The sequence below is a fragment of the Nomia melanderi genome, chromosome 11 (assembly GCF_051020985.1).
Source record: "Nomia melanderi isolate GNS246 chromosome 11, iyNomMela1, whole genome shotgun sequence".
NCBI lineage: Eukaryota > Metazoa > Arthropoda > Insecta > Hymenoptera > Halictidae > Nomia > Nomia melanderi.
In genome coordinates this window covers 7392204-7417901 of record NC_135009.1, presented here as the reverse complement: position 1 = coordinate 7417901, position 25698 = coordinate 7392204, and the positions used below count along the sequence as shown (strand labels likewise).

General features: G+C 41.0%; 1 long non-coding RNA gene across 5 annotated transcripts in view; it reads right to left on the bottom strand.

Moving 5' to 3' along the window:
- LOC116428853 (uncharacterized) overlaps positions 1–25698 on the bottom strand; it is a 94806-nt gene that overhangs the window by 4365 nt on the left and 64743 nt on the right. For 4 of the 5 annotated variants that reach the window (XR_012999641.1, XR_004235367.2, XR_004235368.2 and 1 more), the window contains one exon: positions 24416–24751. This is a non-coding gene — a long non-coding RNA (uncharacterized LOC116428853). The remainder of the gene's footprint in view (positions 1–24415; positions 24752–25698) is intronic. The other variant, XR_004235369.2, reaches the window with a different exon arrangement.

Here is a 25698-nt window from a genome sequence, read left to right as displayed (position 1 = left end):
GGGTTTTTCTCAGCTAATTTCGTTTTCGTTTCTTTGGCACCGTTAGGTTGTTCTTGTTTCTTTGAAGATAGTTTGGATTCGAGGAAGGTATAAGAGGATTGTTGTGTGTGATGCGTTGATAGAGATACTGGGTCTATATTTTGGGGTCTTTGATAGCCAACCTTGTTTTTGTTTCTTTAGAACCGCTAGGTTGTTCTTGTTTCTTTGGAGATAGTTTGAATTTGAGGAGAGTACAAGATGATGGTTGTGTTACATTATGTCTCTATTGACGAATAACTACCTACATTAGTGCCAAGTACCAAGTCTCCATTAACATGTGGGTATGTACGTGGCGCTTGGCGTTAATGTAGGTACTTATTCGTCAATAGTGACACGGTAATTCATCGATGCAGTGAACAAAACATACAATGGAAGGCTTCTCTTATCCCTATGCTGTCTTGGGTGCCAACTTTCTATTAGCGCACAGCACGTGTTTCTATTTTTTAAGTAATGTTTCGAATAGAGAGATAAAATGATGGTCACATCAAAGTTAAGATGTTTACCACTAGCGTCACGTATTTGTGGCGATACCGATTTTGTATTTGGCAGATTTCTATTGGAAATCGTAACCTATAAAATGATGGTCGGAATGACTCCTTGCTGCATTTGCTCCGCGAATTTTTTGAGCGAAGTAGGCAATCGTTTTACGTGAGTGAATGCCTAGATATTGAAAGACAAAATGTTATTACTTTACTTTCCTTCTGTCGCTAGCTATTCTAGGTTTTGGTTGATTCAAACTTGGTCAAAATGAAACGCAGGTACAACTTCAAACGATGGCTTCGTTCACCTGACCCTTATCAAACAATCATTCACGTATTCTTTCTTTTTAAGCCAAAATAGTGAAACCGGTTAGAAAATATCCTCAGTCAATCGTGATTTTTTATGGAAGTTCAAGGATTAACCGATAAAAACGAATATCCTAAAGAAACTTCCCATTTTAACTCCATACAGGATAATTATGAGTATTTTTCGAATCGAATTAATTAAAAATAAATATTTTCTACGTGAAGAGAAATATTTGCTATGAATATTGTAGAAGTTATTAATAATAAGAGAACCCTTGTGAGTCTGGTCACGAAATAACTCACAACATACGGGATGAATAAACATTTCCATTGATCGAGGATCATTTATATTTCACTAAACCTCTTATCTAATACCATTGATTATAAACGCATAAGGAATGATAATCTAACTATTCAAAATACAGTGATTCACACTTCGTTCACATACTTTCCAAGCACCGATTGTATTCAACAGCTGATTACGCGACGCACATTTATTAATCTTCATTAATTCTTCTTTCCACACTTTTCTATGATATAATTTCCTTAGCTTCGCGTGTAGCTATCAACAAACATAATATTCTTCTGTGAACAATGAGTCACTGCATTTTTCCATTTCATTGTCCTAAAATTCATTGTATTAGCCAATTCTTGCGTCAATTTGGACTGACGTAATTACACAAATGTGCACCTTAATTAATTATATTCAAACCTCAAATACACAAGATATAAATATAATAATAGAACAAAGATCTAAATAGTAACAATAGAATAAACTGTACAATAGATTTCTGTAAACCTAGTCTTAAGTGACCAGAGTTGCATTGAATTCATGAAAACAATCATAGTGCAATGGGTTAATTATCGTTCTTAGCGGTTCTCACGAAACTTTTGCGGCAGCTTCGAAACCTCGAGGACAAGAAGAGGAATCGCCAAGATAGCGAGGTGAAACGCTGTCCGACCGTCGATTTACAATCGTTCGCACACCTGACCGGCGTTAGAACAGCTCTGACCGAGGCATGGGCATGCACGCGCGTTTCCCGTGTTATCCGTCGCGTAAGTGGGAACGTACACACGGGTGCAAGTTAGGTCGCCAACGGCTGACCCAGATACAAGGAGCGTCGCCGTGCCGAGCGAAACGCGATTGAAAGAGCCGCTCTAGATTTCGCCGCGTTTATCATTCCCCCGTGTCATCGACGGACTTCGCCGCGGTATCGGCCGAAGGATCGTCACGCGATACCTCGATCGCGACCAGGCCTCGATCGATCGCTCGGCTTCGACACCGTTCGCGCGTGTCCTCGCCTAAGCTTCTTCAACGATTGTTGTTTCTCCCTTTCCTCTTCTAAATTAAATTAGACCGATCATTGTCATTCGACTGTCACCGAAAGCTGAGGATAGAAAGCGCCATTTTTATGCAATCATAACCGTGTATGTACTTACGATGTTTCGATCTCATTTAGTTCACAATGGTTCATTGCCAACATTCCTTGCTCGTTATTTTCGGTTTTCTCTTGTCGATTTTGCTTTGACTTTATTGTCCCGATAGTTAAACGAAACTATCTTAGAATTGTTTCGAATTTTACGGACACTATAGAGAAGGCGCACTGAAGATAATTGTTAATTTTGTAAATAGAATGATCTGTTTCCTTTATAAATTAATATATAAATTACTAAACATGAAATCTCTTAAATTCCAAGAATCCACTTTACCTCATTACGAACACATATAACTGTCATTACAAAATAACCACTTCCCGAGAACAACTCAACACTGCAGTTTCACTGCTCCGTAAAGCTAATAATAAAACTCACAATATGAAAGAGACAATAAAAAATAATACTAAAATATAAGTATCCAATACAACGAAACTTGTTTATTTGGACCCAACCTAATAAGCTCACCGAACGAAATCAAACACCGAATAATAGCGAGTCCCGCAGCCATGTTAAAAAAAAACGTCACGGAATTCGATGCGCCGGTGTACATTGCACCTGAGCCACGATGCATCGGCGTCTATATTACAGAAATAATCGTACGGTAATTAGACTGTCACGTGTCGGAGGTACGCCGGGGTTCCGGGACGGACGTTTAATCGAATTAGTAAGGCACTCGAGCGTGAGCTGGAGGGTGCTCAAATAGAAACCCACCCCGAGAGCGTGGATGGTGTTTCGATCTGTTTTGTCTCCGCCACCCTGTGCCCGCCCCCCACCCTGCGGCCCCCGACTCACCACGCTTTCCTGTCGGCAATCAATCTTGCCTTCCGTCCGACTTCTGTCCCGTCGCGATTTTTTAATCGACAATCGACGCCAGTCCACCATTCGTTCCCGAACGAATCGTGTTCCCGATCCGGACACCGTGATGTATTTATGGGAAACGGGGAAATTTGACGAGCAGGTGGAACACTTTCGTGAAATTCCCGGAGAAATGTTTAGATTAATATATTATGAAATGATTATTCCTGTGAATGATTGGAATACGAAAAAATATTGGAAATGATCGCGTTTAAAGCATGAATATGTAGATTGTATGTAGAGTGTCTTCTAACCCCTTCTTCTTTATTGTCGAGTCAGACTCGCAATGAAAATTTTCAACCGAATTCGACAAATCTACATATTATTTCTTTAGTTTTCATATGAGGGAAATATTACTTGTCTATCATCAATCTCTAATCTTTAGAGCAAACGTAAACAGGATAATCATTAAATTCTTTCCTTCTTCTACTAAATTATTAACGATAAAGTAGTGCATTCTTATTGTAAAAGGTTGTATCTTATTATTTCTGTGTACAATATTTTTTCGTAGCTCTATATTGTTACGCATTTATGTTTACCTAAAGAACTTACGTTATGTGACAGGACTTTTATACAACCTTGTATACTTTGATTTCCTTTCCAGTTTTTAAATTAAACCATAGTAAAATGCTATTCAATAAAATCGAATGACACAAGTATTTCCATGAATATAGTAATCTGCAAGAAAAATTAAAAAATCCGTATTATCATTAACTTGTGTAAGCTTGAAAAATTCTGTATAATGTGAAACACTCCAGTGAGATTATTTTCAGGGAGTTTCCCGAATCGTCCTTTGATTCTGGCTTCTCAAAATTGATTATGTACGAGAAGCAACCGCGTCGCGATGCACCGCTCGCGTCACACGCAGTGCACCAAGGCCGGTGCATGACGCACTGGCGCATTATGTCCACTTTACCAGTTAACCCTGCATAACCTGGTGTAACTCTCAGGTAAGGTTTCGCGGGAAATAGAGACATCGCGGGTGAACTATTAAATTTCCAAAGATGGAATCGTTCCCACGGTTCGTTTTCCTTGGTCTCCGCCATTATTCTGAAATATTCTCCATAATTTTCCCGTTGTTCGATATTCTAAGTGATTCGATCAAGTAGACTCTTCGACAAATTGATTTCAAAGAAAAAGGACGTTGCCTCTCGTGCGTTCTGTATTGTAATAATTGTACGAATTTTTTAAGATTAAATAAAACATTTATTACCTTTATTTTATTGCTCTTCTTTTTATTTATATGGAAAATTATATGCTCGAAAATATACTGAATTCAAAGGAAATAATGGATTACAATATGCACGCATTACATAAACGCATAAAATCCGCAGTCGATCCATCACAATCAATTTCAATTGCGACTTTATTGTAATGAACTGCGGGTATTTATGCAGATATAGAGTTTTATCGGCCACTTTGCTCGCTTGTTCCCAGAAACTGGCAACAGACAGAAATCCGTTTGTTCGGATTATTATTCTTACCATGTTAATAGTACGTATACAGATCTGATTAAAATTTAGCTACTATACATATGTATAATCAACGAGAATCAAGCACAAAGTAGCTTCTCAATTATTTAAAAAACATTAAAAATATATTATCCTTTTCATTCACAATACTTTGAAAAAGTAATCTACTGTTGCTTAGTCCTTAAAGGTTGCCAACTAAGAATCATTCCCGATTCAGCAGAAATAGAATTATTTTTCAAAAAGAAATCGAAAACAAGTGGTCACGCCTCGCAGGATTAACGTATAAGAATAACCGATGAAAATAAGAGGATTTCTACTGGCGATCGTCGAAAAAAGAAAAGAAAATTTCCGATCGACGTCGGAGCTAAGTATAGACACGATAATCCGCCATTCCATCGGAGTCTTCTTCGTCCCCCGGGGCAGCTCGTTTCCGGTGGTTTTCCGGCCACGCTCCAGTCACGTAATATCTTAATAGTCGGCCGTGTACCGCGCATAATTAGCCGGCCGTGTAAACACCGCATGCAAATGGGGATAACGCGGTTAATCATCGACGCGTGTTTCCAAGCGTTGGATCACGATGACGCGCGCGCGAGCGAGCGCTCGGTGCCGGGTGCCGGGCTGTTGCGCAACAACAACCATGATCACCACGGAACAGACGTTCCTCTGTTCCGTCTAGCAAAGCTTTTTACGTTCGATCTCGTCAGTCGCGATAGTTATACGCGCGTTACATCCGATTTTTATCGCAACAAAAAGTTCTGCATCTCTGATGACTCATGATCCAATTATGGACACTGAATCATCGTGCAAGGTTTAACTTTTTTTATTCATACGCAAATTATCGCAGGAATAATACAGAATATTCAATTGTAATTTTCTAGTGTTTACCTTGTTTCAGGAAGTGAAACTTTGATACTTAGAAGAAAAGCTTTCAATCCCTTTGCGGACGAAGATTCTTCGAAATATACAAACCTTTAGCAGATGAAGTTAAATTATGTATCAATTGCTTGATTAATAGTAAAAAAAAAGGAAACTACGCGCTAATCTCTTACTATTTGAGTAATTAAAACATTTATTTGCGACTTAGTCTTCCAAATGTGAAAATTTCATCTCGCCAAAATGTCGACATTTGTCTGCAAAGGGTTAATATGGTAAATCGTTGTACAACGTTTGCGAGCATTTCAGTTTCAGTTTTTGGTACAAAGATGTAGGAATTCATTTGATGTTTGGATTACGTAGGTTTCAGATTCGGTAATTAGCATTTGCGTTTCATTTTATCCTGGTATTTCATTCCGACATGGTGCAAGTAAATTACTCCGAAGCAGGCTACCACAAAATCGACAATCCAACAAATGTAACCAGCGCAACAAATAAGCAAACACCGGGCCCGGGTAAATAATTATTATTGGGTAAAATGGCGCGGCCAGCAGCGGCCTACCCTAGCGGCCATTTGTACGTGACGAACTCATAAACGCTAGCCATTACACTGGCTTCTACGGGATGATCCTGAAACTAATGTCCGCGACCAGTTATTCGCAGGATTCTGTAACACACATTCTAGTATTCTAAATAAACGTTTAACTTCTTCGAGGAATTTTTTAAACGTACAAAATTGTTTTCGTGTTGTTTCGTAGGAAATTTCGCAACGTTAAACAACTGCTTTGTGGTACATTAAAATTAAGAAATTATTGAATTTCGGTTATATATTTTTGCTTATATAGAACGATAAAAGAAAAATCCAACAATATTTCGACGCAAGTTTTGCACGAAATTAGAAACCAATCGTTTCGATTTGACCGCCTATATCCGTGCAAAGATCATTACCTAACGCAAACTGCAGTAACAAATAAACGACTTAAAGTTTTGCTTCACTCAAATTTCTGCAAATTAATCCACAAACATGTAGATTCATACAATCATCCGTAAGCTAAGATAACTGACTCACGAAAGTACCATTATTTCAACCAGCAGCATGAAGACTACTTAAAGTTAAAGTCATTAGGTGTTCTACAGAGTGTCAAGGAAATAATTGACATATTTACTAAGTAATACCTACAAGAAATACTAATAGTTCCTGAAATTCTACGCTTGCACTGATTGTAATGGGTATAAACAGAAACATGAATTATCTCGAAGAGGAAGAGCCTTCAGACCAATGTTTCTTCAACACTTTTCTCCCTTAGGCACAGTAGAAAACGATACCAATGTTCGCGAATCCATTTCCTCGATACCTCGTAAACGTCTAACTAAAATCCGCAATCCAGTTATGTTTTGCCGAATCGATATCGCGGCGGAGAGTATTTTCTGAAGGATCCCAAGGCCTTTTCTCGAAATGGATGTAATTGGTAGAACGGGCGAATCATGTAATCACTGTCCCGTCACGACCGCGAAAGTCGATTTCCCGTTACCATCCATAATTGACGCGTCGCGCCTTAATTGGCCATGGCGGGCGTAATGACATCGTCCGAGAATCGATTGTTCGCCGTGTGGCGAACGCTCTTTCCCCCTTTTCTTTCCCGCTCCGCTGGCCCGCCGATAAATCACCACCGCGTGCACGCCTCCCGCGATACGGGACGATTAAGAAATTTTCGCGAGAACGGCCGGGCGGCTCGCTTAATTGCCGCGCGGCCCTTCCGCGGTTTGCGAAGTCAATTAACGCGCCGCTTGATCCGCGTCGCGGTTATCGATCGCGGATCGCCCTGGACTGATCAGGGATTAATTTCTAATTAGTTTTGCCTCCTTCTAAGCTGTTCCTGCGGTGCCTCTACTTTTGCTTTCAAAATGGCGATCGTCGGCATTGTATAACAATAATAATTAATAATAATTATTCGGTTTTCTGGGTCTTTTTGCTTTTGAAGTCTTTAATATGATTTATTGTTTTCTAACGAAACGTTTAGGAAGCTTAAACAGCGAAACGCTATTTTAATTTGAATGTTTACACCTTCTTTTAATGGTTAACTTTCGTATGTATGCAACGAAGGAGGATAAGTGTATCGCGTTTTTGAGAATGATAAAAATTAATGAGAAGTGAGATAGCGTCGCGAGTTTTTCGTTTATATGGGAGTTCATTACGCTCAAAATATTCCGATATTAATGTCAAGAAGCTTCTCGCAGCAGCAGTTAACAAAATTCTTTCCTACGATATTGAAAGAAAGGGAAAAATGAAAAAGACGCGCTATCGACAAGAAACGAAATGGCTGAAAGCCGCGCAATATTTTACGAGACATACGAAATAATAATAATAGTCTATAAAAGAAGTTCCATTAAGAGAATCTTTGTCGCTATCGAAAGACCGCCGTAAGATGGAAACAGACTTAATGGACGCCCCGGACGTAATGACAGCCTGGGCGTCGGTAATTATAGCGATTATCGTTGCACAATAAATAATCGTGATTACAGGAATTACTGTAATTAAAGGGAATCGCCGAGCTACCGCTGCGAGAACTTTTAATTTCCCCGGTTTCGGTGCACGGTCGGACCGAAATTTCATTTTCCACTTAAACACGCATCCTCCCTCGCGAGTCCTGCACGACACGCGTTTATTGACTTCGCGACGGCCAGGGATGGTCACATTTACCCCTGGCACCCTGTGCCAAACTACCCTCCTATTTCTTTTTTCCGTTCATACATTTTTTTCTTGTTTTTGTCGCGTTGCTTTTATAATACATTGACTACTTGATGGTTATTCTTCCAATTACTCGTACAATCAAACGAACTTTTCTAAGGAAACAGACACTGAAAAATCAATATTTTTCAGAGATTATTGTCTCAACTTTCTTACATCTCATAGATCTGACAAAATCTCATTAGTTTCATATGTTAAGGGGAAAATTAATTTTCAAACTTACACAAAAAGTTGTGTCACTCATATAACGTGTTAATACGAAATTCTACCTAGCCGATTTCTTACAATTTGTCTTATTTGATTTTTTACATAAGTTTATCCCAATTTTTTAATAAATTTTTCTCCTTCATATCTCCGTTTCCTGATTCCTTTCCTAATTTTTCGCTCATTCTTTTTTCTCAAGACATGGCATTTTTAAGTAATTACTTAAACTTTTGAGATATTGTCTTATTGGGAAATTTTTATTGACTTATCTACATTATTCTTCTTTTTACTTTTCAATTTCTTCATTTCCGTTTCTTCCTATTCTCTCTTTCTTTGCATCGTGAGGTACTGTCTTCGTACTTATTAAAAATTTGTCTTATTTGAAAGTATATGAATTTCATAATTTCAGGAACAGTCCTATTATACCGAGATCTCTTGTCCTAATCGTTTGTTTCCCTTCATTTCTCTATATCCTCATTTCGATTCCACGTTCCTCTTACATTTTTCTTCGGTGCTTTTCACCAATTCATCAGAAATTTGTTTTATCCGGAAAGATCCAATTCTTCAAGCATCCCAGATAGTCTTTGGATCTTCAAAAGACGAAAACAAAGAGGAATACTCTGAAGAACGGGGTCGAGAATATGGTCTTTAGCATTCATAGATTGTACTTCAAGTATAAAATACGGTCTTTATGCAAGGTTTCAGTTTCAGAGATTGCTCGATAGTGTCTAAAGTGAAAGAAGAAGTAATTTCAGTTGTTAAACGACTTACTGAAATGCAAATGTAATTAAATGTATGTTTATTATTCCCAGTGACCTTTACTCAGTATGTTTTATATGTTCCATTTCGCTATAAACATATACAGTCCGATTATCATGCAAACTTTGGGAAAAAATTTGGCACCGATACTGTCCGTTCTCGTTCGAAGAATAATATTCTATGCATGGGGAGTAGCTTATCTCAAATTTCCCAGAAGAGAAGTTAGACCATTAGGAAATTATCCTAGAGACCTAGTTCTGTTGCACGCGATTTTAAAGTTTGCGAAAAAACGTTGTGGGAATTGGATCGCATATTCTAACTTTTACCCTAACATTTAAAATTACTTCGATATAAAATTATTCGACGTACGCGACGGAAAAATTACACAATTCTATTTCACAAAACGATATAACTGTAACACGCAATGCATCGTTGCGCTTCCAAAACAATTATAAATCCTGAAATCACAGTTTTCGTTGCACGACACGCACCAACTGCAGAAATCTAATTTTCCAACACATTTTGACCAAGTTGCTTTCTAACTTTTAATTTTGCAACTTTCCTTTCTAACAAACGAAAATGTTTGGGAAACTTTAAAACAATGCAAATAAAATACACTTTACTATTTCAATCGATGGTGTATTTAGCTTCTTTATCTACAAACTTTTACCATGTCACATGGGTAATTTTATTACTCTATTTATATAAGAAAACTTAGACTCCATTTGTATAAGAGAACCCGAACACCTACAATAAAACATTTCAAAGATCAAGCCTCCACGCGAAGGCTCAAGAAAAATCGTTCTGGAGCAAAATAACTCTTTTTTATTCGTGTTCTGTGCCATTTTCTATCGGGTTCTCGTCCGCGAGTCGTGTGGCCGTAGCTTGGAAAGCTGCGCGAAACGGGATAAACGAGACTGACGGGCAACGAAGTTTGGGCGGGGAAGAAAAAGGGATCGAAAAAGGAAAAAAAGGAAACTGCAGCGAGGGAGGGGGAGGAAGAGGTGGAGGGAGCATATTCAGAAGCGCGGTGGTAAATGGGTTAAACGGCGGGTCGAGGGGGCAGCCAATTTAAATCACCGCCAATTCCCTCTAGTCCGTTTCGATCCAACGGGGGATCGCTTTGAATCCTCGATGTCCGTGCCTCTTCCGCTGCTACTTGGCCCATCGTCACCGTTCGTTCCTCCAGAATGAAGTTCATTACTCCCTGCATTTGTCGCGATTACCCCCTCGCCTTATAAACTTCCTTTTTGCGTTTGTTCTATTCCCTGGAATCACTTTAGGTTATTCTTTAACCTTCTTTAGTTTTTACTTGTTCGATTACTGCTCACTAGAATCATTTTATTTATTACTTCTCTTGCTTGTTTATTATTCTTTAATCCCTTATGTTTTGTTGCAAGTACCCCCAATTCTTGTGTCTTTACAGTCACTTATTATTGATCAGAATGACCTTATCATTCTTACTTTACCCACTTGATTGCTGTTCATTAAAATCACTCTGCAATTGCTGCACAAAGAAAAACCAAAAGAAATCGGTAAAGCAGACCTAAGCGTTAATTCCAAGCGTTTCGAAAACTTTAATCCTGAAGAGGTCACTTCAGCGTAATTGGCGAATAGTGCATTCCGACAATTCTCAATGGAACAAAATCTCAACACCTTCGTTATCCCTACATCCATTCAATCCTTTAAACAAGTCAACATGAAAATCTTCATTTAACAATTACTCAAAACAAAATTCCAATTTACTAAATCTAATTTACTAGATTTCCAATTGTTCTCAGTTATACTCTGAACTTTGCACAGAAGCCAATTCAACTATCCCTCTTATATCTATTTACTCTCGTCAACTATATTTTCTTTCTATTAAATATTAACAATATCCATAATGTAAGAGTTCTGTTAAAAACGTGGACCAACCTCAACTTATCCTACAGCCATATCCTCAACTATTTCTGTAAACATTAAAACTACCAAGCAGATGAATTGACTCTGAAATTCCTCTATATAAACTCCACGAATGCATCTATTGAGACTTCAATTGATTTTAAATTTAAATTCAATTCAGTTTCTCAGACAAACATCTGTTGTCTTTTTAATAATTGCAAAATGAGGAAATCAAAAATGGGCCGTTTCGAGCCGACCAGTAGTTTTACTGTTAACCCTTTGCACTCGATTTACTTTCAATCTTGTTAGGCGTAAACTGATATTTATTTTTAGAGAAATTAATTGAAGTACTTCACAACGGTAGAATTCAACGTTTTATATTTACTTTATTTATTATTATTACAATAAGACTTAATTTTTATAATCCTTCAAAGCGTGGTACTCTTTCAAACGATCTCTAACGTTCTATAACAAATTTGTATTGCCACTGCCAACATGACGTACGAGTGCAAAGGATTAAAACCATTAGACGAGGGTTCGAAGACGCGTCGTCGGTGGTCGAAAAATTAGGCGAGGGAGTCTGGAAAGGAACCGCGAGCTTGCACGGCTCCTCGATATCGACTTCTGGAAAAATGGGCGAGCGAAAGAATGGTGAAACTGTGGGCAGGGGGCGGGGGTGAGAGGGAACCGGTGAATACCGACGACGAGGAAGAGGATGAAGAGGCTGAGCCCTGCGAGATCTCTCCGCTGGCAGCGAGCCAGGCTTGCGAGCTCGCGAGCCAGCGTATCGTCGTCTATCCGTGGGCGCGCCGTGTGTATATACGTGTGTAGTACTCTTTCGCTCCGCGGTCGCGTAATAAAGATCGCCCCGCTAGTTTAAATCGCTTCGCGGCGGCCCTGATTCCGAACCCCCGAGTCGCTCGATCGAGTCCCGCGCGGATCAGGCTCCCGAGAATCGTCGCGTCGCATCTGTAACTGCGGATGCATAGAGCACACAGCAGCCGCAATCCCGGCCGACTTAACTCTCTCGGTGACTCCCAGATATTTGGGACTTTATGGAGACGCGGTCTCGACTAGTTTTCCTGTGCTCCTGGATTCCAGATCGATGGGGGTGGGGACGGTTGTTTGCCTACGTACCCCGTACCTTTCGATTTTCATTGTTCTTTAGTTGAAATTGCTGAAGTTTGGGGAGAATGTAAGAGGAATGTGTATGGGAATGTTAACACTAACCGTACCGGGAACCGGTTAAATTCACTGGATTTAAACCTTTGAAATCAAGGGCTGCGGAACAGTGCCATTTAGCATTTGTCATTATAAATTGTAAGATTTTGTCGTTAAATGTATTATAAGATTTATATCCGTAATCGATAAAAGACAGTGAAATATATATATGAGGTTTCTTTTCATGCGTGTATCATTTATTAACATGTTAATATGCTCTTTTTGTTACAACTGCTCCGATTTGCTGATAATATCAGTGAAAAAAAGCCTCGAGTGCAAAGGGTTGAAATTCTGCGTTTTCTCTGGATCGTTTAACTTTATATTTGTTCCTATATTGTCCGATTCAATCAATTTGCAATTTTTGTCTTCCCTTTCGTTTCTGTTTCCGTTCAAAAGAAATATATCGTGTAACTTGTTTACTTTTATTTTGTAGCCATTTGACTGGTTACGATAGGAAAAGTGGCAGTACAGTTCGTGTTAATGAATGTATCGGTAAATCGTGATGAATGCTGAAGAATCGAGAGGGCAGTGAAACGTTTGGGGTGGGAATGTAAATGAATTGATAGGAGGAGAATGGAGGCGGGAGGAATATAAAGGAAAGGGTGAGGCATTAATGAAGTGGAGAGTCTGAAGAATCAATTTGTATGATTATGATAGGTATGACTTGATATGAATTGATATCATTATTATAACAGATGTAAATGAATAGGAATGGGCGTACATGTATTGGTAAGAATATAAAGAGACAAATATGAAATATTTAATGAAGATGTAAGTGAATAGATCAGATTACGAATAAATGGATGAGAGTTTGTAGACTCTTTCGTCGAAAATATAAATATGAAGTTTCTAAAGATTCAGGCAAGCTATTGCATCAGTAACGAATAGTGAAACGATAAACCGGACATTCTATTTCTTTTACACTAATTGAAAGATGAAAACCTGACATAACAGATGAAGATGGGTATCATTATCACATTCATACTTCGACAATTTTTTATAGCGCCACCTGCAATTTTCTTTGAATTTAATTCGCGACGTATCATCAAATCAGAATTTTGTTTATAAATCAGTACAAATACAAATAGGTAACAAAAGCATGAAAACATCCTCCACAAAGCACAGGGTGTGGTACTCGAACAGCTCTCGACTCCTCGATCCGCCCGATTCGAAGGTTCATCAAATACCGAAAATATTCCCGCATCGCCGAGCCAAATAAAGTCGGACGACAAAAATAAAACAATCAGCAGCTTCTAAAATCTTGTTAGACCGACAGGTCGGCAGAATTCATCATCAATAACGCATTATTTACGATCCTCACCGGTTGCCCGCCGGTTGGCGAAGTGGCTCACAGATCCACGGGCCGGGCAAGCGTGAGCGAGAAAGAACGAGAGACGTATCCTGTAACTAGGATATTGTATATTCCAACCTTTCGAGGTTTATGGAGGTACCGGCGCACACTTCTCAAAGTACGTACACTCCGAAAGAGCGTGGCGCATTTCCATAAACCTCGAACCGCTAAAATACACAATATCCACGGGTTAGAGGAATTCTACGGAGAGGAGAGAGATCGTCTCGTAGAGTCTGCTCCGAGGGACCCAGAATAACCGCACCGATGGAATGCTGTTCCAAAAAATCACGGAATAGTGGTGTCTTTTCGCCGTGGACTCCGAAATATACGATGCACGCTGTACAATCGTTTCACTGTCATTTCTGCTGTAACGTGAAATTTCGCGCTAAATGCGCTGTCCAAAGTTCACCACCTGTTACTTAGTGCACGGACGATGGACACCTTCATTACGTAATTTATATTAACCCCTTGCCGTGTAATAACTAATGAGATTCGTGATAAAGATAATTAGATGAATTTCACGAAAGTCAATGTTATTCATTATACATAGGTAGAAGTGAAATATTGTTTTACTACTCGAAATATGTTTTTATCTTCGAAATAAACTTCCATTTGCAATAAATAGAAAATTTGTTTGTTTACACGTGAATTATTGATAATAAAATTTGTTACGCAAAATTAGTCGCAAGGAAAATTGTACGTTAAGGGGTTAATATTATACAAATAGGCTTCCAATCTGGGAGGTGCCAAAATTTTTAATAAGAAATTAATGTTCATATCATAATATCTACAAATAAATAAATTTCATATCGTAACGTAACAGTACAAATTCAGAGAAGTAATGTTTATTTTAATAGACTTATTATTATTTAAAACGTGTCTATATCATCATATGTATTAAAAGATAGGGAGGCGTAAGAAAAAATTTTTTTTTAGCGTGGCGTAGTAGTATAAAGGTTGGAAACCGCTGTCCTATATAATTGTTAGTTTCTCATGGTTAACTTCGTACTGTTATACTAGCCACAACACATTTCCTCATCGATTAGAAACACCCTCATTCTACATTCCAAAGTATTTTGCTTTTATACTGTCTTAAGATAAATAATTTGGTTCATCGGTAGAAGAAAAAATGCGTTATCACAAGCAAGGCCGTGAGTAACTATTCGTACCCAAGTATAAGCATATTCCGGTTCTCTTTAATTCCTTCCTGCAAGGACCGTTACTACCGTATATACCATTACCAAAGGAACATCGAAATACCTCAGCAAAATCTATACACAGTATGAACAAACGTAAGCATCATCAGTTACAAAAGTTCATTTGAAGACAAAGCGTCAAATACATTAGGACCTCCACTAATCAAATCACTATTCCTCACCATCGACATTGTTCAAAGATTTAACCATCCGCTACCTCAATAATCAAACTCCTTACATTACACCTCAAAATATATACGACTCAATTTCATACGTATACTCCGAAAACTGTCGTCTCGGTTACCCGGACCCTTCATCCGATTAAACCGAAGAATCTAAGGATCCACTGTACCAGTTAGCTCGAAGCTGGCGTTCCTTTTTCCTTCCATCAAAGCTGCAACAGTTCCAAGCATCGGTGTTTCTCGCGCGCCGCGGCGCGTCGCCTTCCGCGTCCATCGAAGAGGACGCGGACGAAACCGTAGGCAGTAACCGGCGCGGTTTTTCTATCAGGCCGGGTCATCGGTCGCGTTGGACCACGGTTAGGGCCAGATAAGCCCGGGGGAATGCCGTTTATCTCGAGATTCCAGTTAGTCGCGGTGCGCGCTCTGGCCGGGCTAAATAGCGAACTGGCCGGCACTACGCGCGCGCGCGCCGCGTGCATGTGCATTAAATGGGTCGTCTACGTTGCAATGTGTGCACACGTACGTGTGCCTGTCGTTCTCCTACGTGTGTTCTTACTTACACGTGTATGCGGGTTGTGGGCTCGCCTGTGCGCGAGTGTGGGTTCACGTGTGCTCGTTCACTGCAACGCCGTTGCCGCGCGTCGCATGCGCAGACTCGCGTGCAGGCATAACGCGCGGCCGGCCAACAATCTGCCTTCACGGACATCCGCATAACCGAGTCTCGTTATCGCGGGAAAACTGACCGTCGCTATTCTACGGTGCTGCTTGCTGCTTTCACGGATGATTGTTCGATTGAAAGACCGATTCAGAAGAGATCAGTGTATGCTTCTTTTCGTATAAGTTTCCAGTTGAGGACTGGATAAGCGATTACAGGAAACAGATAAGATTCTGGGATCTGGCAACTGGTTCAAGAATATGTGTTTAATAAATAAGGGTTTATCGGAACGTTTGTTTATACCCCTTTTATTGAATATTCTCTTATGGGCAAAGAGTGCACGGCCGTTGAATGCGATACTGTGCAGCTGCAATAGTAGATGCGATTCTTCTTAAGATGATAGGGTTGATGAAACGATTATACCTACTGAAGCTCGAGGAACAAGTTTCTGAAATAAATAGTCTACGACAAACTGGAAGATTAAATTTTCGATTTCATTATCCTTTGTGCAATGAAATCCTCGATTTATCGTAAGCACAGCCTCGATACTTATTCAAGGAGATTATTGAAAACTGTGAGGACTCTCAACCCTTTGCACTCGGAAGGTGATTCTCAGTCACCACTTGATTTGACACAGTAAAAACTATAAAATCTGATATTTAATGTTGAACTTTGTATAATGCCTCGGTATGTAAAATATTGGAATAAAATAGCTTTGTTTTTCAATGCACTGGTGATTTCTCTTTGAGTTAGTTTCAAAGATTATCGTCTTCGCTTCCTCAAAAAATGTTAAATATTTCTAGTAAGAAACTTCCGAGTGCAAGGGGTTAATTCCAACAGCAGTTTCAAGCTATCGATTAGCACGCTGTTGCTTAAAAAACACATGAACATCACCTGCTACTAAACGAAACAGGAGATACCGCTATAGACGGCGTACGTACGCGTGAAGCGTAAGCAAAGAAGTCGGAGGCGAGGTACAATCGGGGACGACCGAATAAGATATGACCCGTGATCAACGAGCGAGAAACAAGGCGATACCCAGCGAGTTTTCCGCTGTTTTCCCGTTCACGTCACGCCGGTTCAGCATCGTCGCGTTCACGGAGACGACCGGTGCGAGGGCCGGTCGGCCGAACGAGCGAGCAGGAGAGCGAACGAAGAGCGCGGGGACCGACCAAGAATTATACTTGCATGAGCCAGTCCTCCCCCTTGGCCCTCCGGCTTGAATGGTAATTAAAGCGTGCGAGACTTTCTTACGACGCTCTTAATTCCCAGGAGCGGCGGGGGAGAGTGGATTTCGTCGATGAATTTCGGGGCCCGGTTCTTTCCGGTCGCTGTTTCTCACGTTCCGCGCGAAACAAAAATTCGAGAGTAGTTTTTTAGACAACGCTGCAGATTTCATAATCGGAACGCTTTTTTCGGAAAACACTGTAAGGTTTATAATTAGAAAGCCTTGGTCAGAAAACTCTGTAAGTGTTATAATTGGAAAATGTTTTTCTGTTAGACTATGTTATACAATTTAAGCGTAATCCTCGTTTTTGCGAGTAGATATTGATAACACTGATAATGTTGAATAATGACATCGTTATGACGACGGTATGGTACATTCAATGTAATGTTGAGTGACTTCCTCTTCTTTCTGAAAAATTTGAAGTTTGGCACTTAGGACTTCTTATACGGATATTCTTCAACTGATGATCGATTATTCAGAGATTGAGATTGTGGAGCAAATACCATACGAGTCATTCACGGGTCAAAATGATTACCTCTACTTCTTGCTTCCAAGTTTTAGTGCTAAAATATTTAATTACTTCTTTATGTAGGTATCTGGTTTCACCATTTTTTTCAATTTCACATTCTGTTGATTTAATCGCTTTGGCAAATGAATGACTCATGAGTGAGATCAATGCGTGGGATTGTTTGGGTTCAGCGACTGGAATCTGGTGTCTAGATTCTGAGGAAACATTTCAATAACTATGTTGACAGTTATGAATACGACTACTATGATGAATCCAAGCTCCACAATCTAAGTATACAATTAACAATCATCTTAAACGTATCCCTTAACTATAAATAAAGAGCAAAAGAGTCTAATCAACCCTTACTTCAAAGAATCATAGAAGATAAAAGTCGCCATTTCTCAAAGAAACGAAACGACGTTTACGCCTTCGAATAGATCTACGCCTTTGAGTAGATTACATCGAAATATACTGAGCGAAGATGAAATTGCACCAAGGAAATCTGCCACAAACAACAAACGCAATCCCCTCGGCCAAACGAGGCAGTCCACGCGTTCGATCTCGGATCTCATAAACGGGAATTCCGGGCACGGACACCGTCCACAATGGCGAATAAATAACGAGGCGAGTTGGCCCGCGCGGTTCGGTCGTGGCCGAACAAGCGACTGGCCGATCAAGATGTCCACGTTTTATTCGCGGCGATATCGCGACCCTACGGATCGCCGAAACGTCTCGTCTCGGCCCCGATATTCAACTGGTCACCTGTTGATCGCAGTCGTGTACGACTTACGGGCCGGTACGCCGGAAACAAAAACAAATTTAACGTTTCCGGGCCACTCAGACGGTGGACCGGTCTTCCGCCTTAACGCATTCGGGGCGGATGGGAGCTGCAGTTCCCAAGGGTGAATCCCTCGGCAACTTCAGAAACTATTCTGCGTCTGCGATGGGAGTGCTAGCAAAAGGAACATGAATCTAATTGGTCAAAGAAAATTTGTTCTTATAGGGTAAAGCTTCTGAAAAAACTATTTGAAACTGTTAGATCGATTCCGACTGAAACAATTATAGATAACTGAAATGGAGTCATAACTTTTATTCGGTATATCGGTTCTGGTTCCGATATTATATTGATTCTGCATGAGTTAACTGTTATTTCTCGATTCTGTACTTGGGTTTTGTGTTTCTTTCAGTTTTCAATTTCTTCAGCGCTAGTCCCTACGATACAAGGGTCAAGTGAGATGTAATAGATTTTCGTGTGCATGTCCAAAACGAATGCAATTATCGAAGAGAGACCACAGGAAATAAAAGTATCATTCATTAGCTACAAAATCTATGTTTATTCTTCTACATGAGCATTGTTAGCTATGTTTAATGCATTTTAGCAATGCGAATTCTTTCATTCCATGAACGAAAGATTCTAATGATCTACTTTTAATAGAAGCGATAACCGCCTTGAATTCATAATCCGATTTGAAATGAATATTTTTTAACATATTTCGAGATCCTGAAATTCTCGGGAATTTTTTTGAGTCTTAAAACATCTTCGGAATCTGTCCCGATTTAGGAAAAAATTACTGACCTGATACTTTCGGACTTTTGCATGTTTCTACAAACTGCAGTATCGTTTTAGAAGCTGTTGTGTCACTTTTCAAATTACAGTATCGCTGTAGAAAGTACATATCGCTTTTGAAACTACAATATTTCCTTCGAAATTATAGTCGGGAGCTCCAATAAAAAATTGTGATTCGCAAAGCACTGAAAACTAGTTTCCAACCGCGCCGAATGTGTTAACATCGCGCCCCCAGAGCTATTCCTCTTTCACCACTGACACATGATTCGCTCCGCTAATTGGACTTTTATTATGCAAATGCGCGGCCCCGTCGCCGATTATCGTAACGCGAGAAGTCCGCGGCGAGAGCGGCCGATCGAGCGCCGATTTAATACCCAAGATAAGGCGAGACGTTCCCCGGAGTAGTCGCGAATATCGGCTGTATAAATGAATTTAGGATCTTCAGATTTACCGGTTTATATATAGTAACGACGGTCCGTGGAGTTTCATGCGTTTATAGGCTCATAAAGATCTTCCCCCGGAAAAAATCAGATTAGAAACTTTCGTAGAATTTCAGTTGTTCTTCTATTTGCTTTTTCCAGACGACGAAAACGCACACATGAAATAAAACTCTACTCCGTTTCGGTCGATTCTTAACCGTAATAATATTAATTCACAAACAAATTATTTTAATTTCTGTTTCCTCTTGTCACAGTAAAATTCCAATGTTAATCAAGAAACAATTACATTAACGAAAAAACAGACAAATAACATTGAAAACTCACTGCTTACTTTTATCCTTTTCACCAGAATCTAAAGAAGTAACTTTCATTTCTCAATGCTCCTGCCATCAAACAAAATTCCACAATAAAGAAAACAATAATTGATCACGTCACATTATCAACATTAATCAACGTTAGCGCTTTTAGTTGTTCATCAAATCATCCGAAGAGATCATACATGATTTTCAGCAGACATTGCCGATGGAACATCTGTCGTTAGTGATAAAGGGGCCGTCGACGATCAACAAGAATCGGTTCCGGACGTATTCCGGTCGATCGAGCGGTCGCGTCGAGCTCTCGGGATCTCGAGGATCGGGACCAGAAATTCCAAGGGGCCCCCGAGGGCCGTCGACGAGATAAATCATGACCGCCCCGACGCGGCGCGGCGTGGCGCGGCAACTCCTCGCCTACCCTTTTTAGCTCTCTTTCAAGACCGTTTCTGTCCACGTGTCCGCGCGTGCTCGCCCGTAAAACCCTCCGCCGCCCGCGTTTCGCCCTCCGCGCAACACACGCCGATCGACGGACGTGTGCACGACCAACGGACTGTGAAGAGGTACTTACGCGGGCCCGCGGTACTTGTTGATTTATTGGTACACCCGCGGCACTGCTTCACCCCCGACGATCGGAAACTAACTGGATTCTGCCTGCTACGTTCTTACCTTCGATGCTCGTTTTCCTTTCGCTTCAGAGGGGTTATTTACTCGAGATCTGGTTCGAGTCAGGTTTTCCGCGAGTTGGCAATTCGAAGAGATTCGATGGCTTTTAGAGAGGTCAAAGGAGGTTCATTGAAACATATGCAGGTTCAAAATTGATATATTTTGTGTTTTCAAAGAGAGTTAAATCACTGCAAAGGTGTAAAAACCTTTAATTGTTTTTCGTTGGTGCTAACTTCGATCGAATGATGTTCCTGTAATAACTTTCTTTATTTCCTTGGAATAAGGAAACTTGATGGCAGATTTTCAAGTGAACAATAGAGACAACTAAAGGACCTGACCCTTTGTGATCCACTCTCGAAACGAAGCTCGACATTCGATTTTATTCCAGCAGCTAAGTGTTTGGCCTTATTCCAATTAATTACGAGAACTATCCATCAAACTACAGATAAATTAACACAGACACTAAGAACGCTTCAACCCACGAAGGGTTAATAACCAAGAAAACCGTTCGCGACCGAGAAATACCCAGACGACGAAGGTAAGCGTCTCGGAAGAGAACCGTGCACGCTTCTATGACAACGCGGCCCCCGATCACGATGCGTAATAGCGTTCCAGCAGTACGTGACGAGTGTCTCTAAACCGCGCACAGCCGGCCGCTGAGTCCGCTCGAAAAGCGAACCGATAAAACGATCCCCCCCTTCCGCGCGGCTTCGATCACGAGTGCCGCGGATCCCCGAGCACGTATTACGTAACCAGTCCACGGTCCTCGCATTCCAAGACGGAACGTTCTAATTGATTGAAATTCATCCTGCCTCTAATTAGATGCGCCTGGCCCCGGCTCAGGGGGAGGCGTCGGGATACGGGGTGCCAGGCTCGGTTCCGTGCGAGAAAACGGCTACGAATGCACGCGAACAACCCGAACCGCTCCGGGTTCTGCGTGGTCGTCGTGGCTGCGGTTGTGCCTCGGTACGTGCGAGCCCCGCGATCCTAGGATCCGATAACGATCCCCCCTTGAACCCCTCGGTGAGCCCCCACGGCCGAGTCAAACGATCCCTCACGCGTTCGTCCGTGCCCTCCTCTCCCTCAACCTCATCGCGAAACGAACCGCTCTCCTCGTTCGTTCCTTTCTTTTGCCTGGAGAGCTAGAGCTAGCCTCTTTCCTTCGTCCCCTTTTCTACTTCTTCTTGTTCGTGCTCTTCTTTATTGAATTTTTGTGATATCATTTGTCTTAGATCCAAAATGTCTTATCGTTTTTCTGTGAGACTGTTTCTTTTTGGTTTCTTGCCTAAGCTCGGAGATTTCTATCTGTTACTGCGAAATTTCTTTTTTTCGCTCTTTGAATCTTTCCAGCCCTTAGAGTGACTCTTTCTGTAGTTTTCATAGGTGTTGTTCTTGTGTTCCTTCCTCATTGCTGTAACTCCTTCCACGTTCATTCGCAGCTTCTTTATTCCTTCACGCTGGTGTAATCGCAAAGTTTTCCTTGTTATTCTACATCCTCTTAGTTCCTCCACTTAGTTTCTCCTCTATTCCTCCGCAATGCCTTCGTTACTTTCCTCCTTTCAAGCAGTTCCCTTTATCCACATATTCTTCACAATCTTACTCTGTGCATGTCTCTACACCTAATCTCTAACCCTGTCCCGTCACCCTTTCCTCTAATTCCAACATTCAGCCGCTACCAAAACTCCTCTCATTTCCTCCATAATTTCTTCCTGGTCGCTTAACAGTTCCTTATTTCTGCCGATCCCGCCGCTTCCTCGTCCCTTCCTTCATCGTCCCGACATTCTGTTCTCCTTCCATCCCCCTTCATCGCTCAAGGTGTCTCCCGATACCCCCCTCTGCCCGCCGGTGCGGCGAGTCGCCTCGACACCCTCGTAGAGTCTCCCACTGCCACCGGCTATCCTCGTCCCTCCGCGTGCGGCTCGTTCATTCCGTTCGAAACGAGGGTCGTACCGTGAAGTTCCACTCCCGGTCCGGCCGGTTCCCTCCTTCGAGGCCTTGCCGGAGCCTCTATCCTTCTCCGTCCGCAGCCCCGTACGGAACGGCCTCCAGACAGAGAAGCTAACTCTCCCACCGCGAGCGTCGCGCTGCCACGGGTGAACTCCATCCACCGGATTGGATTTTTTGCAACCTGTTTTTCCCTTCGTCGGCTTACCCGCGACTCCACGGAGACGTCCCTTTTTGTCCTGTGAGGAGAAGGCTTTACTTCGGTTCCGGATTGTTCCTCTTGCTCGCTGAGGGAGGCCGTCGCGACTTACAGGACTCGCAGCGGCGTTCTTTGCATTTTAATTCTGAATGTACTTATATATGTACATGGCCATTTTTTATACCGTTCGCTCTAGTATTGTTGGCTACTTATAGCGTATGGTTAATTGATTTTTTCGATGTGTTTGTAGATTACTGTACGATAGTTTCAGAGGTAATAACGGGAGTCTAGATATTAGGTATAATAAATAATGTAACTAATCTACTGGTTCATTTTTGGAACCTACTGTTTTAGGCCCTTTGGGTACTTTTAGCGTGTGGTTAATCGATTCTCTCAATGTATTCATAGATTATTGAACTCTGGTTTCAGTGGGATGGATTGTTTCCCTGATTTTGTATTTGGAAACTTTGAATTCTCACTGAAAATAAATGGTTATTTTATTCTTCCTCGTCTTAGTGCGCGTTCTCTGCAACTGTTTGCAATTCTACGTCAAGCTAGACTGGGTGCTCCGATAGATATTGGATATTGGAACTTGATATTCCGATGGCTGCGTACTGTACCAATTGACGTTACATTTATTCGTAACGTTTACTACAGTTACAAATATAACTTTAGATCTTCTGAACAACGTAACACGTTAAGCTATAGTTAAACAACATAGTTGGCTGTTTAAATACAATGATCTGAGGAAAAGAATCAATTTTCCTTGCATCCATTCCCAATCTTAAACCGATATTACATAAAAATGCAACATCAACGCTTCCGAACCATTCAATTTACAATTGAAGTAACGTTGGCACAAGTTCAAGCAATAAACAGACTAAAATCCCTATGAACGGCAAGAGAGTCTACACATCCTCATACTCTCTATGATCTTTTTCTCGTAAATTCTTTTTCTGAAATCGAGAAACGGTGTCGGCAACGCCACGGTGTCTAGCGCTAAGTGTCTTAGGGTCGAAAAGTAACGCGTGTGCACGCGATGCCTCGCGACGGAATACGCACGCGTGTCTCCACGGGCGACGCGGTTGATCCCGCCGTGGAGGCCTGGTGCGTGCCGTTCCACGGCCCCGTGTGTGTACGTGTCGCGCGTACGTGACGATTCCCGCGGCGGACCGTACCGACGCGCGGCCGCACGACAGCTCAAAAATGCTCCCTCTCTCTCTCTCTCTCTCCCTCTCTCCCTTTTTCTTTCCCTTCCTCCGTTTCACCCGGCCCTGCCGGAATCCGGCCGGGTTTATGAATAATAAAAAGCGCAGCGGGCATGTATTTTCGGAACGCGTGTTTTCGCCCGGCCCACGAGCGGATCCAGCTCGTGAAAACACGCCGCATACCGCTTGTTCGCGGAATTGTCCTGCTACCAAAATCACCACCGGGACTCGAAAACTCTTCTACCGTCCTGCGTAAAGAGAGAAACACGATTCTGGTACAGTCCATTCCCTTATGGGACCGTTTCACTTGTCGTTCTTGTTGGGAGCGTCTTCCAGCGAGCATTTATCGAGACCCCCATGAATGATACGCTTGAGCCCGTTATCCCTTCCCTGCGATATCGTGTTAGACTCGAAAGTGACTTTGGAAAATATGAATGTTACTTACTTTAATGAATGTAAATTAAATGTTAGTTTTTTATCCATCGTTAACCTTTGGACAACGTAGACATAGTAGATGTAACAAATTCTTTTCTTTTTAATAACTTTGATAAAATTGCTTGTATTTCTTATATTGATTATTTCCATCAATTATCAATAATATAGAGGAAACCATTATAATTGTCACAAACATAGTGCTTCGTTGTTGGACATTAAAATAAAGATATTTGTAAAACCTTCTTACCAATGTGATATACCTCGATCGTTTTGTAGGCTTCGAATTTCGCAATATCTCCAGTCAACGGCAAATGGCAGAAAAATCCTGTTCCAAACGTTTCTACCTACATCTTTCCGGTAGTATCTTCCTTCTCGCTCGCTCGCGTCCACACAGGTACTCCCTGGTGCACTCGTGGTGGCCGCCACCGAGAACGACGGCCAGAGATTTATGTTCTCCGCCATGTTGACCCGTCCGACGCCCTTTCCTCGCTCGACTTTACGAGTCTTTAACCCCTTCGGCCGTCGTGTTCTTCCGTCATGAAGCCTTGTCGCCTTTCCACTGCATTATAGAACGCATCTTGCACTGTGAATCATCATCAAAATCATCGTTAATTCAGCGATCATTTACCATTATCATTATTGCAAGCGTATTCACGCGAATTGTCAAATTTATTAAAATTTTAATAAAAACCGGAATTATATAAAATAAATGTATTATCGAGTAAGAAATTCGGAGGTTGAATTGAAATTAAAATGAAAAGGTTATCAACCTCTTGCTTTGTAGCTTATTTCGTGAAGCTCGCAAAGATTATATTACTGTTAATTATTTGCTAACGGAGGAATGGAATTGAACATGAATTTTACAAAACTACAGGTTCATAATCAGTAATATCAAACGTTCGATAATTTTGTTTCGCCATGACACGACACGATTTCGTTCTTCATGAATAAACTACATCACCGCTCCTCTGAGAAACTGTTAATTCTTGAAAGGATGAAATGAGAGAGACGGAATGTTCTCATTAACTGACGTGACAATTGTGGATCAAACGATCGGACTTTGATCAATGTGTACTGATTAATTGACGAATTTTATTTGTGACGATTGTAAGAATAGGTTTAGAAGAATCTATAATAATATCTCTGTTTCTTTTTCATTTTCGAAGCGTTTTAGTGAATGTAACAAACGATTGCTTGGTTAAGAAAAATGATTCGATTGAGAAGTTAAAGGTTTTCAGATGGTTTAATATCCATCCGAGATTAAAATAAAGGAAAATTGATCAGAATGAAATATAAAGTGCCTCTGAAGTCTAAAATGAACAAAGTTCAATTTTATAAAGAGAAGATTTCGCAGTAGAGTCGATGACACTGGATTTGCGACGCACGGATCGATCGAAGTACCGTTTCTAGAACCGATAGTCGATGAACTCGAACAATGTGATTTATCGTTCGCGAACTGCTGCTCGCCTTTTTCCCGTAATTGACGGTCAATTATACCGAGCGATAGATAGACTTCCATCGTTAATGAAA